The sequence below is a fragment of the Notamacropus eugenii genome, chromosome 5 (assembly GCF_028372415.1).
Source record: "Notamacropus eugenii isolate mMacEug1 chromosome 5, mMacEug1.pri_v2, whole genome shotgun sequence".
In the NCBI taxonomy this organism is placed as follows: Eukaryota; Metazoa; Chordata; class Mammalia; order Diprotodontia; family Macropodidae; genus Notamacropus; species Notamacropus eugenii.
Genome location: NC_092876.1, coordinates 258,988,635 through 259,002,561, shown reverse-complemented (window position 1 = coordinate 259,002,561; position 13,927 = coordinate 258,988,635).

Here is a 13,927-nt window from a genome sequence, read left to right as displayed (position 1 = left end):
GCAAGAGGTATGGGGTGGGATGGCATGAGGTTGAATGGGAGAATGGTTTTGTGAGCTCCCTGAGAGCAAGAACTATTGTTTTGTTTTGTTTTGTCTTGTTTTGCCTTTTTTTTTTGTATCCCCAGCCTTAGCACAATGCCTGGCACATAGTAGGTACTTAATAAATGCTTGTCGATTTAACTTAATTCTGCTGACATGCTGGTCTTTTTGGAGGTTCTGAAATTTGTTTGTGGCAACTAGGTGGCACAGTGGATAGAGCATTGGGCTTGGAATCAGGAAGATTCATCTTTATGAGTTCAAATCTGGTCTCAGACATTTACTAGATGTGTGACCCCAGACAAGTCACTTAACCTCAGCGCCTCATCTGTAAAATGAGCTGGAGAAGGAAATGTCAAACCACTCCGGTATCTTCACCAAGATAACCCCAAATGTGGTCACAATGAGTTGGACACAACTGAAACAGTACAGTGGAGAGGGATAGTAAATTGAGAGAGAAGAGATAGGGTAACTTGGTAACTTGGTTGATATAACTTGTGATTGATTGATTGATTGATTGATACTACCTTGAGCCCAGAAATATTTTCCAATCAGTTCTTCTGGGAGACACAGTCTAGAACGAGAGTACTTACCCACCTAGACACAGGTTTCTTCCAAAAGTTTCTTAGGAAATACCTGTCCCTTATTAGCAAAAACATGTAGTAATATATTTGTCAGGCTAACCTTATGCAGAGCACAAGTACACGGAGATAAATAAGATTCTTTTCTTGCCTTGCAGGAGTTTACAATTATAAATCATTAAGTGTTTTACAAATACATACCATGATCAGATAAAGTTACAGAATTTCTAATGGTCACAAGAGAACTCAGCAGGGACATTGGACTAAACTGTATCCCTGAGGGTTTGATTGCTAATTTGTTAAGAGGCAGTGGAGATTGTTACCTTAAACTTACTGATTTGAGAACATATTTGTTTATTTCTTGTAGTGGCTAAATAAAATATTCTCTGATTAAAAATGAGTAAAGGCCCATCCAGAACATGAAATGGCATGTGTGTCCTTTATGATTATTTTTTTTCACTGTCACATTTGTTTTAATAGGTTTATCATTCCATGCCTGGAAACCATTTACTTGGTTTAGTGAGGGTAATGCATGTTCTGTGCATCATTAAATAAACATTGCCTTTTGTATCATTAAGCTCATGAGTAAAAATAGGAACTACTCTCAAACTCTATCAAGTATTTCTCAAAAGATGGAGAAAAGCAAACCTTATTCAATCCCAGCTTAATCTCTTATTCTAAAGCACTGACTGGGTTGAATAAAGATAATTTTAAGCAGAAGAAACCGAGTAAATTTTGCCCAAGTTCCTGGTGCTCGTTCTCTGTTGAGGTATATGCAGAGCCACCATTTTGAGACTTGAGTTCTTTAAGCTATTTTGAACTCCTAAAGACTTCCCTAACATGCCTATCAGGGTTTTTTGTGAGTGTTTTTTTTTTTAAAATAAAGACATAGCCAAGACAATAATATTTAATATGATGGAGCAAGTTTGAATTCATAGTTCTCCTATGAAAAACTGTCAACAACTCTTACAATGAGCTCCCTGTGTCTCTGTGTGTCTGTCTTTTTCTCTCTTCTTTTACTCCCATTTAGGTCAAGTCAGTGGAAAAATGGTGAAGAAAAATTTCATAGGGGTATTTGACCTGCTCCTTCATGATAGTCTTTTGCAAAGAGTCCCAGTGGAGCTCCCCATAGCTACAGGAAGTGAAGAGACTTAATTCCCAGAGGCTTCTGCAGCTGTGGGGCTTGGAAAGGCCACATTCCTGGACCTCCATTCAATTATCCTGACCAACAAAACCCCAAACATCTGAGTTTTCTTTTTTTTAAGTAAGGTTCTGACTTTTCACCTCCTAAACGACCCTTGTGGTTGTGTTATTCCATCTATTTTAAGAGCCAAACAAAACACTATCCCCAGGTAAGCTAGCCACAGAGACCACTCTTCTCTAGCAGCCAGGGTAAATCATCGGCACAATGAAAATGGGCATAAGAGAAAAAGTATCCGACTGGAAGAAGGCCAAGATTTACACATTCTTGCTGTTTGCTATTTCCTGCTAGTCAAGCTTTTTAAGCCTTGGGATTTGAAACAGACTCGATAAAAATTCTTATTAATTATGCATAAGAAAATGTTTGCTAGTTAGAGAAGCCACAAAGCCTTGGTTCTAGAGATACAATTAGTAACTAGATCTGTATTTTAAGTTATTTCTTGTTTCTAACACTCTAGGCAAACTGAACTAATTGGTCAAACTGTGTTTACCATTGTTGTGTTTCAATAAGCCAAATAGCCTTCAAGATCTTTTAAAAGCAAAGGTTTTAAGTAAAAAGAATCATACTAGATGAGACACCAAGCCTTTTATTTTGGCTCTTAAAATCGTCACATTTCTTTTACACTACAGAGCTCAAATACAAAATAATCCAGAACCTTCAGGGGAAGATTTAAGGGCTCATCACTGGAAGGCACATTAACTCTTCTAGGTCACTAGTTACCATTCAGTAAATTACCTTTCCCTGAGCATTAAATAGTACCCTTGGAGCCTGAAAGAGTTCTACCAACAACTCTGAAGAGTTACTGTCCGCCCTATTCACTAGACAGTTCAGTTCTAATATATTTTAAACCAAATCTATTTCCTAACTAGTGCGTATGCTGATGGCAACGGTACCTCTGACAAATGTTTGCAGGATGGTATTCTGGCATCAAGTGACCAGTAGTCATTGAGAGGAAGAGTTTAACCCATAGATGGGTCTCTGCTCCTGCAACTTTCTAATCTAAGGTGAGGATATACATTCAGACATAGCAAATGACCAGGAAATTTAACAAACAAACATGGGTTATACAGAGAACCAAGTATACTTGCTAACTCCTTGAGAAAATCCCAAAGTACATTATTAATTTAAAAATCATTTTTGCCAACCTTTATTTTGTGTGCTTATTGGGAGAAGTGATGGGAAAGGAAAAGGAGAAGAAAGAGGTACAAACAGAGTGACAGTAGGAGAGATGAGGACGGTGGGAAAAGATATGCTCAAGTCAGAGACAAAACAAGAGAGAGAGCAGAAAATAAAGGGCTGAAAATAAAGCCTGGAGAGGGTGATGGGCAGAGAATCAATCAATTGATACATTTATTAAGCACCTACTATGTGCTAGGTATTGTGCTAGATGTGGAAATATAAAGAAAAGGCAAAAACTGTTCCTGATCAGGTTAGAAATATGGATAATTTCTACTAGACAGAGCAAATACTGCCCTCACCCTTTCACCTGCACTTAGCGACTCACCTCCACTGTGCTTCTAACAATGATGGTGAGCAGGAAGCTAGCCAGAGTAAAAAAAATCATTGTTTTTTCTTAAAAATGTCTGCCCATCAGCTTCTAAATGAAGATGACTCCTCTGCCTTGGGTTACTTTGTGATATACTTCTGGTCAGTTGACAGCTTGTATTGGCAGTACTTAGTCTATTGAGTTGGATTGCTAAGTAACTGACTGGGCATTAATCAGCCTTAGTGTTGATTATTACGTCAGTAAGCCACCTGCATTGGCATGTATGGACCCTTCCACAATCTGTAACTGAATGTGGTACTCACTCCCCACTTAACTCTCTTATCCACAAACTAGAAAGATCAGCTCCAGATCACTGGAATTTCTACAACCCTGCAATGTTTCTCGTATCCCAGAAACCCAGCTTTGGAGGTGTTGCTGAGGCAAGGTCTACCAACACATGAATTCAAAAGAGCCTAATTTCATTTTCTCCGATGGAATTTCAGGGGATTTTCATAGAATCACAGATTTAGAACCAGAAGGCACATTACATGCCATCTGGTTCAAAGTCCTCATTTTGTGGTTGTGGAAACTGAGGCTCAGAGAGATTGACTTGACTAAGATCATGGGTGTAAATGCCAAAGGCAGAGCTGTAACTAGCTATTTTTGCACCTGGGGCAGATTTTGGTGCAATGGGGAGGGAAGGAAATCTGATCCAGGCATGGGGAAGTTTCTAAGCTGCTAAAGGGGGAGGAAACATAAGGGGGAAGGAAACAGCTACCATTGCCCTGGAGGACAGACCAGGATCCAGGCCTGGATCCAGGCAAAGGAGGAAGTACTCTAGGAAAAAGTTGCTACTTCCCAGGGTTGAGGGGGTAAGTGGACAAGTGTACCCTAGGGTGGTTTTAGAAGTGTCTTCTAAACTTCCTGCTTGGGGTAAAACCCCAGTGGCCCCATCCTTGTTATAGCTTTGGGCCGAGCTGGAATGGAAAACCAGATCTGCTGAATCTAGACCCAATGGTCATTCTAACATATTACATTGTTTTAGGAATCCTGGAAATGTGTGGCAAACAATTGGAAAACCATTCATTTCTACTTAATCAAATGGGTGTTTTGGATGATTGGAAAGTCACAGAAATACAAACCAAGAGATCTCACAGTGAATGAGATTCTTAGAAGTCATCTGGTCCAACCCCCTAATTTTGTAGATGTGGAAACAGGTCATTGTGTTTGTCCTTCTTTCTTGAAGAGGATCATGACATCAAGAGGATGACATGACTTGCAGTTGTCTTTGAATTGAGTGAGGGAGGGCTGTGCAAGGTCACCAACCTTACTTTCTTCTCCTGAGCCATCTGGATCCAGTGGCCAGATATTCATCAGGATGACTGGAGATGGCCCAGGATGCAATGTGAGACCCTGGCCCTTTCAGGCTAAGGTCTTATCACATTCTCACTTTGAGTGAGAGACAGCCATTCAATGAATAGGCTTCTTTAAGTGGTTACTCAAGGGATGGCCCCTTTAATAAAAAAAATCAAAGTGGGAGAGAAAGACGGAGAGGAGAGGAGAGGAGAGGAGAGGAGAGGAGCTGCTACTCACTCACAGATTGTGTGTGCCCTTTGTTCTTGAAAAAGACCATGACATCAAAAAAACAAACAAACAAAAAAAAAAAACTGGGAGGGGAAGACCCTCAGGGTTCCTGGGCAAAAGAGAAACAATTACATTGCCAAACTCACACAGTGATTAAGTGGCACAGTTGGCATTTGAACACTTTTTACTTCAAATCTGTAGCTTTTTTCCTATTGTACTTATCTCTCCCCAAAGGTGGCAATAGGGAGCTTATTGTCATCCAGAATTGGCCAGACCCTTATTGGAGTATTACGATTGGTGAAGGACTCTGTATTTTAAAACAGGTCCAGCCATGCTGAAAAGGATTTAGGAGCTATGTGGCCATAAGAGAGGTACTATGCTTCTTTGCCTCTCTTCTTTGTCTGTTTTTGGGGAATATTAACATATTTGCACTATTTATAGGGTTGGAGTAAGGAAAGTATTGTGAAGACCCAAAAGAGTTATATAGATATGAGTTATTCTTAGAATTGCGCAACAGAGAGCACTAAAAGGATAGGAGAAGGACCAGCGAGGGGCACAGTGGATAAAGCACTGACTCTGGAGTTCAAATCCAGCCTCAGATACTCAACTAACGAACTGTGTGACCCTGGGCAAATCACTTAACCCCAATTACCTCAAAAAAAAAAAAAAAGGATAGGAGCTAGGATTATGATGTAAAGTTAAAAAAATTAAAAGTGATTAACTTGGAAAAAAGAAAAGCCAAGGTGATTTATAAATGTTCTTCTTCAGCATTATTATAAAAGAAGAGTCACCTACACTCAACAGAGGAAATGGGTTTAATTGGTAGCACATTTGGTTGGGTTACACAGAGAATTAACTACTTATCTATGAGGATAATCCAGAGAGCTTGATCTCCAAATTTAAGAATACTTAAAAATCAGAGAGAAAGTAATACTGTTCCTTATTTGGTGTTGTTGTAGTTATCTGATGCAGAGGGATGGACAAAATAACCTCTCAAAGTCCCTTCTAGCTCCATTTCTAAAATTAGGAAGCAATTCCCCTCCCTGTGCCCAAGAGTTGCAGAGCAGCAGCATAAACAGTCTCTAAAGAAGCAGTGTGGTACAGTGGAAAGGCCACTCAATGTGAGTCAGGAAAGACTGGCACTCATATTCCAGCTCTGGATACTTGCTAGTTGTGTGGCCCTAGGCAAGTCATTCAACTTTTCAGATCTTGTACTGACTACCTCATAGAACTCTTGCAAAGAAAATGCTTTATCAATCAATCAGTCAATATTTAGTAAATGCATCCTATGTACCAGGCACTATACTAATCTCTGGGGTTACAAAAATAAGCAAATTCCTTAAGGAATTTACAATCTAATGAGGGATTATGGAAATATATGCATACATGTATATGTATTATATATATGCATACACACACACACACACAAGCAAGCTATTTACAAGATAAATAAGAAATGATTAACCAAGGAAAGACACTAGAAACAAGAGGTTTTAGAAAAGGCTTCCAGTAGAAGATGGGATTTTAGGAGATTTTAGTTAAAGGAAGTCAGGGAAGTCATAGACAGAACGGGTTGGGGAGAATGCCAGGCATGGAGGACAGTCAGAGAAAATGCCCAGAAATGAGAGATTTAGTGTCTTGCTTACGGAACACCCAGGAGGTCAATGTAACTGAATGGAGGACTACATACTAGGAGTAAGGTGTAAGAAGATTTAGTACGATGAAAACTTTATTGTCTCTGGAATAGGCATTCTCGAGGGCACAGTGAAATGGCTGAGCGGTGTTTGGTTTAACTTTGGGGTGAGAGGTTTAAAGGGGATAATAATAAGGAATTGATTGGCTGTTTAGTCATTTAAATGGAGATAATAATACTTGTATTAACTACCTATGAGAGCTTTTGTGAAGAAAATGCTTTGTAAACCTAAAGGTGTTACAGCAACTGGGATATCCTTATGTTACACCCTAAATGGGTGAAGGGCAGCGAGGTGGTACAATCTGGATAGAGTGCAGCCAGGAAAACTCGTCTTCCCAAAGTCTGACTTCAGACACTAGCTGTGTGACCCTGAGCAAGTCACTTCAGCCTGTTTGCTTCAGGTTCCTCATTTGTAAGATGAGCTGGAGAAGGCAATGGCAAATCCCTCCAGTGTCTTTGCCAAGAAAACCTCCAACGGGCTCACGAAGAGTCAGACAGGACTGAAGACGATCGGACACCAACAAAAGCAAGCAATCTAAAGAAGAGGAATCATGCTACAACTTCTCTCTGAATCACAAAGATGTAAGGTCCTCAATTCTGGTAAAATACAGTGATATTTACTAAAAGTCCTGATTAAGCAGCTACTTGACAATACAAATGAAATAACAGGGTTTTCTCACCATTCTCTGGCAGGGAAGCAAAGTATTACAGTCAGGCCTGTCAGTGTGGGGCTTTTAAAAAGCTGTTTGTTTGTTAAATTAACATAATGCAGTGGTGTCAGACTCAAAAGAACCAGAGGCCACTCAGCCAAACATAAGCATCCTTGAGGCTGCATGTTGACTCAGAAAAAACCTTGAGGCTACATATTGACATTATGTCCTCTTGCATTTTTATTTGTTTTGTTAAATATGCCTCAATTGCATTTTAATGTGGCTCCTCTGTAGTAGGGACTGCTCCTGTGCCAGTGTGTGTTTGACACTTCTGATCTAGTGTAGATGAAAGGTTTTAATGAACTGATGGAAATAAAGAAGGGTTTTAAATAGGAGTCTTCTAAATTTAGCCTTCTCATGACCTCCCTGAAGCAATGTCTATACAAACCAAAGACAACATTTATCTGGGTGTTTTGTCTACATGAGCATTCCTCCCCTTGGTGTACTGAAAAAAATCTAGTTGGTTTTTCCAAAAAGTGGAACAATTGTCAGAATTTAAGATACTTGACTTTAAGTATTGTCCATATAAACATACCCATTAGATTATGGTCAAATTCTGGATTCCTACATTCTCAGGCAAAGCTTTTTTTTTTTAATAGGACTATCTTATTCTTTGTTAACACATACAAACTTCTCTACCCCTCCCAACAATATTGGGGTTCTTTGGACAAGATTTACATATGTGGAAAGAAAAAATCAGCCTGTTGGCAGAAAATCCCTTATACTTGACCAGATTAAACTTCAGTAATCACATTAATTAAACCTCAGCAAGAGAGTTCAACTGTTTAAAGCACGATGTGGGCAAAAAGATAATAAAATAATTTAAGTCAGGTAAAAGTGTGTGAAGCCATAACTGGCCTCTGGCAGATTCAGTTGAGCAGGTAGTGGGTGGAGGGGAAATGGCACACAGGCTACTGGAACCAGATCCAAAGCTAAATTTTCAGTGTGGGCATTTTCATCTCAGAAACTGGCAAATGTTCTGAATCAGGGCTTGATTTGTTGCTATGTTGATTATCTAGAATATGGGAGGGGAAAGTTAGATTCAGTCAAAGGGCGACACTTGAGGACCTACTGGGCCACCGTTGGTTTAGAACTAAAAAGTTAATAATTTAGTTTAAACTTAAAAGTGTGTCATATGTACTTCTTTTCCCCCCAGATAGCTGATTAACATTTACCTGCCTACCCCTGGGAGAGTACAAAGGACAATACCACCATGGGTGTCACCACACAGGGCTGATCCTCCCCCAGAAGGAAGCACAGGCATAGCTGTGCCTGTAGGTTCTTTGGGAAGAAAGGGGTGTGAGTGAGTCAAGGAACTGGAACAGGGTTACCACAAGAAAGAAGTGTGGAACCATGAGCAAGGAAAACTATATGCTACCCCATCATATTACCCTGAAGCAAAGTTCTATTCACTTTTTATTATTTATTGCTTTGAGGACGCTCAATTTGTGGAAAGTTCAGACCTTCATTTTTTAATGTTTACTTTTTAGTTTTCTCATATTAAGCCTAAACCTGTCTTTCTGCAGCTTTCAGCTATGGCTCCTAGTTTTGTCCCTCAAGGCCCAAGACAAGTGTTTGTGGAAGGACACGAAGAACCTCATCTGTTTAATATCAATCCAATCCAACCCAATAAATATATTTTTAAGTATCTACTGTGTGCTTGGCACTATGTTAAATGCTGGATATACAATTAACAAAAAAAAAGATAATCTCAGCCCTCAGGGATTTCCAATGGGAGAAGACAACGTACAAAAGGAGGCAGGAAAGTGCAGTGAGGGGTTGGGGTGGGAAGGCAGAGTAACTGATCCAGAAGATTCAGTTTCTGTCCTCTATAAGGAAAGGCATTGGGAGGAGTTTGGTACCCTAGCCTCCATTCTTCCAGTCAAAGGGGAGAGGAGACTTAGGGAGGTGATGTCAGTTAAAATGAGACAGAAACTCCCTTACCAGTGCAGGTCTATACAATCTCTGCACTGAGAAAACAGGGACAAAAATGAAACGCTCTTTCCTATGAAGCTTAAATTCTACTGGGGAGGAAAGAGTTGGGGAGACGGCGGTATACTGGGTATAGTACAGGAACAATTCAGGAATGACTTGCAGTCAAGGCCTGGTGACAATCTGAGGACCAATCTACTAACGTGTAATCAATTACATTACCAAAAGAGCAAACACTGGACACTGATTTTTTTTTCTGTATGAATGTATGAAAAATTCCCACTAAGGCTTAGAGTGTATGATCATCTATGTAGCTGAAGGGAGTAGCCACACAGATGAGATCAATGATCTCTGAATCAGTGAAACAAATTAAAAACATTCTTGCGATATTTATCCAACATGTTTACTTCAGCTCACTAAAGTCAATATATGTAATTCATTATGAATTTAAAACAGAAATTCAAAATATAAGTTAACATATTGGCTTTATACAAAAAAAATTGGTGATGGAATTCCTTGGAACTTGGAGAAAGAAACGCAAAGGATATCTTGTAAGCGTGGTAGAAAGGTTGTAAGTAAAAGGAACTGGCACATCATGTCCAAAGTAAGTTCAGCAATTTTCCCAGCTTGCTGAATTGTGGGAACTTAGCTTTTTCAGGGAATAACTATGTTATTTTTAACATTTTTATTATACAATTTGTCACAGGCTGTCTCAAGAGAATATCAACAATCAGTTTCAAACAGAATTTTTTTTTTTTTACCACAAACACTTCGCCTGTGATTTGGAACATCTGGCCAGCTCAAGTGTTCACCCCATGCCAGCTTGATGCTGCATTTCATTGTTGCTGACTTAAAAATCCATGATCTTACTACTCATGCTGTAAGTCAAGTCAGGCAAAGCTAAAGAAAGGTTCAGTCTCCACATTTACCCATCCTGTGTCTTGGTCCCACATTAATTCTCAAGAAAAGATGCTGATGCTTCAGCGCATGGAGAGGGAGCAAGGACTGGGGCCTCACTGCCACATTCCTTGCATTATTCTGATTTGTGATTTATGTAGACATCATACTCCCAAAGGTTAGATATTAAAATCTGGGTCTGGAAAAAATCTAAGGGGAACCATTGAAAGGAGGCATTCATAATAAATAATAAATATCCTACATAAATTGTTTTTGAAAAGAAACAAAATCTCTCTCTCTCTCTCTCTCTCTCTCTCTTCCACCTTTTTGTCTTTCTGTCTCTTTCCTTTCTCTCCCCTCTCTCCTTCTTTCTCTCCTACTCTCTATCTCTCTTTCTCCCCAATCTGTTGTATTTTGAAATATTTGTACATTATGAGAAAAAGACTTATTATTGGGAAAAGAATAAAGAGAAAATGAGCTTATTCTGTTTGTGAGAGATCTAAGATGATGGAAAGCTCTAAAAATAATATTCAGATGAAGTATTGAAAATTAATAATTACTTTGAATGCACGGAGGTAAATATTATTTTATGAAAAAAAAATCTGGAGGGTTTAATATACCACAAACTCAATAGCACCCTATGGCACCCCAAAAATAGGTTAACGTGACCTGAAGGTACACAATAAAACATCATGGTGTGATAAACCACGGACGTGACAGGCCTACTATACTTCCACACAATACACATGACCACTTGTGTACTACGTCCACTTCTGGGCACCACATTTTCAAAGAGCACTGACAAAGTGGAAGTGGTCTTTGAGATGGCGAGAGGACAGTAGATCATGCCACATAGGGATCAATTGAAAAAACCAAGGACACTTAGCCTGGCAAAGAGAAAGTTAGAGGGGATCTGAAAGACATTTGTAAGTATTTGAAATGCCATCATATAGAAGAGAGATTACACTTGTTTGGTTTGCTTCAGAGGGCAGAAATAGGAGCATTGGGTAGAAGCTCTAGAAAGAGGGACAGACTTGGGCTCTACAAAATGCAAAATTTCCCACCAATTAAAATTATTCCAAAGTGGACTAAAGTAGGAGAATAATAACAATAGCAACGACATCTAGCATTTATGTAGCAAAGTGCATTATAAAACTTATTTAATTTTCAATCTCACAACAACCTTAGGAGGTAGGTACTATTATTACCCCCACTTTAAAGATGAGGAAATGGAGGCAGGCAGAAGTTTACTGACTTGGCCAGTAAGTGCCTGAGGCTGGATCTGAATCCAGGTCTTCCTGATTCCAGGTTCAGTACTCTGTCTACAACACCACCTAGCTATCATCATTGCAGTTCTTCGAACAAAGACCAGATGGCAATTTGTTGGGGATGTTCTTGTTCAGGTACACTTTGTGCTAGACCTCCAAGATCTATTCTAACCCTGTGCTTCAAGAATTCTGTGATTCAAGTATAGGTGTACTTATCCCTAAGATTACTTAGGTACAATCCTCAAAAGTAACATGAGAGTTGACTTTTTTAAGAAACTAGGGGAGGAGTATCAAAGAATTTAGCAGTCTACTGTTTGATAAACCCAAGGACAGCTTCTGGGATAAGAACTCACTGTTCAACAAAAACTGCTGGGAAAACTGGAAAATGGTGCGGTGGAAACTGGGTGTAGACCAACACCTGATACCCTAATAAAGTCAAATGGGTACATGGTCTAGGTATAAAGGCCAACATTGTAAACAAATTAGGAGAGTAAGGAATAGTTTATTTGTCAGATTTGTGGAGAATGGAGGAATTTATTAACAAAAAAGAGATAGAGAACATTATGAAATGCAAAATGGATCATTTTTGTTACATTAAATTAAAAAGTTTTTGCACAAAGTCAACGCAACCAAGATTAGGAGGGAAGCAGAAAACTGAGAATTTTTATGACTAGTATCTGCGATAAAGGTCTCATTTCTAAAATATGTAGACAACTGAGTCAAATTTTCAAGAATACAAGTCATTTCCCAATTTATAAATGGTCAAAGGATATGAACAGGCAGTTTTCAGAGGAAGAAATTAAAGCTATCTATGGTCATATGAAAAAATGTTCTAAATTACTATTGATTAGAGAGATGCAAATCAAAACAACTCTGAGCTACCACATCACACCTGTCAGATTGACTAACATGACAAAACAGGAAGATGATAAATGTTGGAGAAGATGTGGGAGAGCTGGAACACTAAGTCATTGTTAGTGGAGCTGTGAGCTGATCCAACCATTCTGGAGAGCAATTTGGAACTATGCCCAAAGGGCTATAAAAATGTGCATACCCTTTGACCCAGCAACACTACTTCTAGGGTTGTATTCAAAAAAGATCATAAAAATGGGAAAAGGACCCACATGTACAAAAATAGCAGCTCTTTTTGTGGTGGCCAAGAACTGGAAATAGAGGGGATGCCCATCAATTGGGGAATGGCTGTACAAGTCGTGGTATATGAATGTAATGGAATGCTATTGTGCTATAAGAAATGATGAACAGGCAGACTTCAGAAAAACCTGAAAATATTTATATGAACTGATGCTGAGTGAAGCATGCAGAACCAGGAGAACTTTATGCACAGTAACAGTACAGTGTGCGAGGACTGATTTTGATAGACTCACCCCTTCTCAGCAATGCAAGGACCTAAAACATTTCCGAAGAACTCATGATATCCAATGACATCCACATCCAGAGAAAGAACTATGGAATTAGAATGCAGAATGAAGCAAACTCTTTTCTCTTTTGTTATGTTTTGTTTTTCTCATAGTTTCTTCCATTCGCTATAATTTTTCTATGCAACATGACTAATGTGAAAATGTGTTTAATAGGAATGTATAGTAGAGCCCGTATAAGATTGCATGCTGTCTTATGGAGGGAAGAGAGAGGGAGGGGGAGAAAATTGAAAACTTATGGAAGTGAATGTTGAATACTGAAAATAAATTAATAAATTTTGGAGGAAAAAGGAAATTAGGGGAGTAAACCATCCGCTGTTATTTATCACAGAATCCTACAATCTCAGTGTTGGAAGAGATCTAAGGGACCATTTAATTCAACATACCAGTGATTATCCTAGCCTTTTGTATGAATATTTCCAATGAAGGAAAGCCTTAAGTTTTGTAAGTTTAGATATTTATACTGGGCATTCTTAAAGTGAAATGCACCTGTAGAAGACTAGCTGGTAGAATGGAATGCCACTGATATTTCCATGGCACCCCATGTGCTTGTCATGTGTCTTCCCACCTTGCCCCCAATACCCCTCACCACTCCACTTCAGCAATACAGCAGTTAGATGCATTATAGACTTTTGTTGTTTTTCAGTCATTTCAGTAGTGTTGAATCTTCATGACCCCATTTGGGGTTTTCTGGGCAAAGATACTGGAGTGGTTTGCCTTTGCCTTTTCCAGCTCATTTTATAGATGAGGGAACTGAGGCAAACAGGATGGAATAACTTGCCCAGGGTCACACAGCTATGTCTGGGGCCAGATTTGAACTCAAGAAGGTGAGTTTTCCTGACATTAGGTCTGGCACTCTATCTACTGCACTACCTAGAAGCTCATATTATATATCATATATATATATGTATACATATATGATATATATATATGTGTATATATATATATATAAAACCAACATTCACTTTAGTTCTAGGAATATTTTCTTTTTTTCCTCAATAATATTTTATTTTTTCCCCAATTACATGTAAAAACAATTTTAACATTTGTATTTTAAAATTTTGAGTTCCAAATGCTCTCCCTCTCTCCCTTCTCCATTCCCT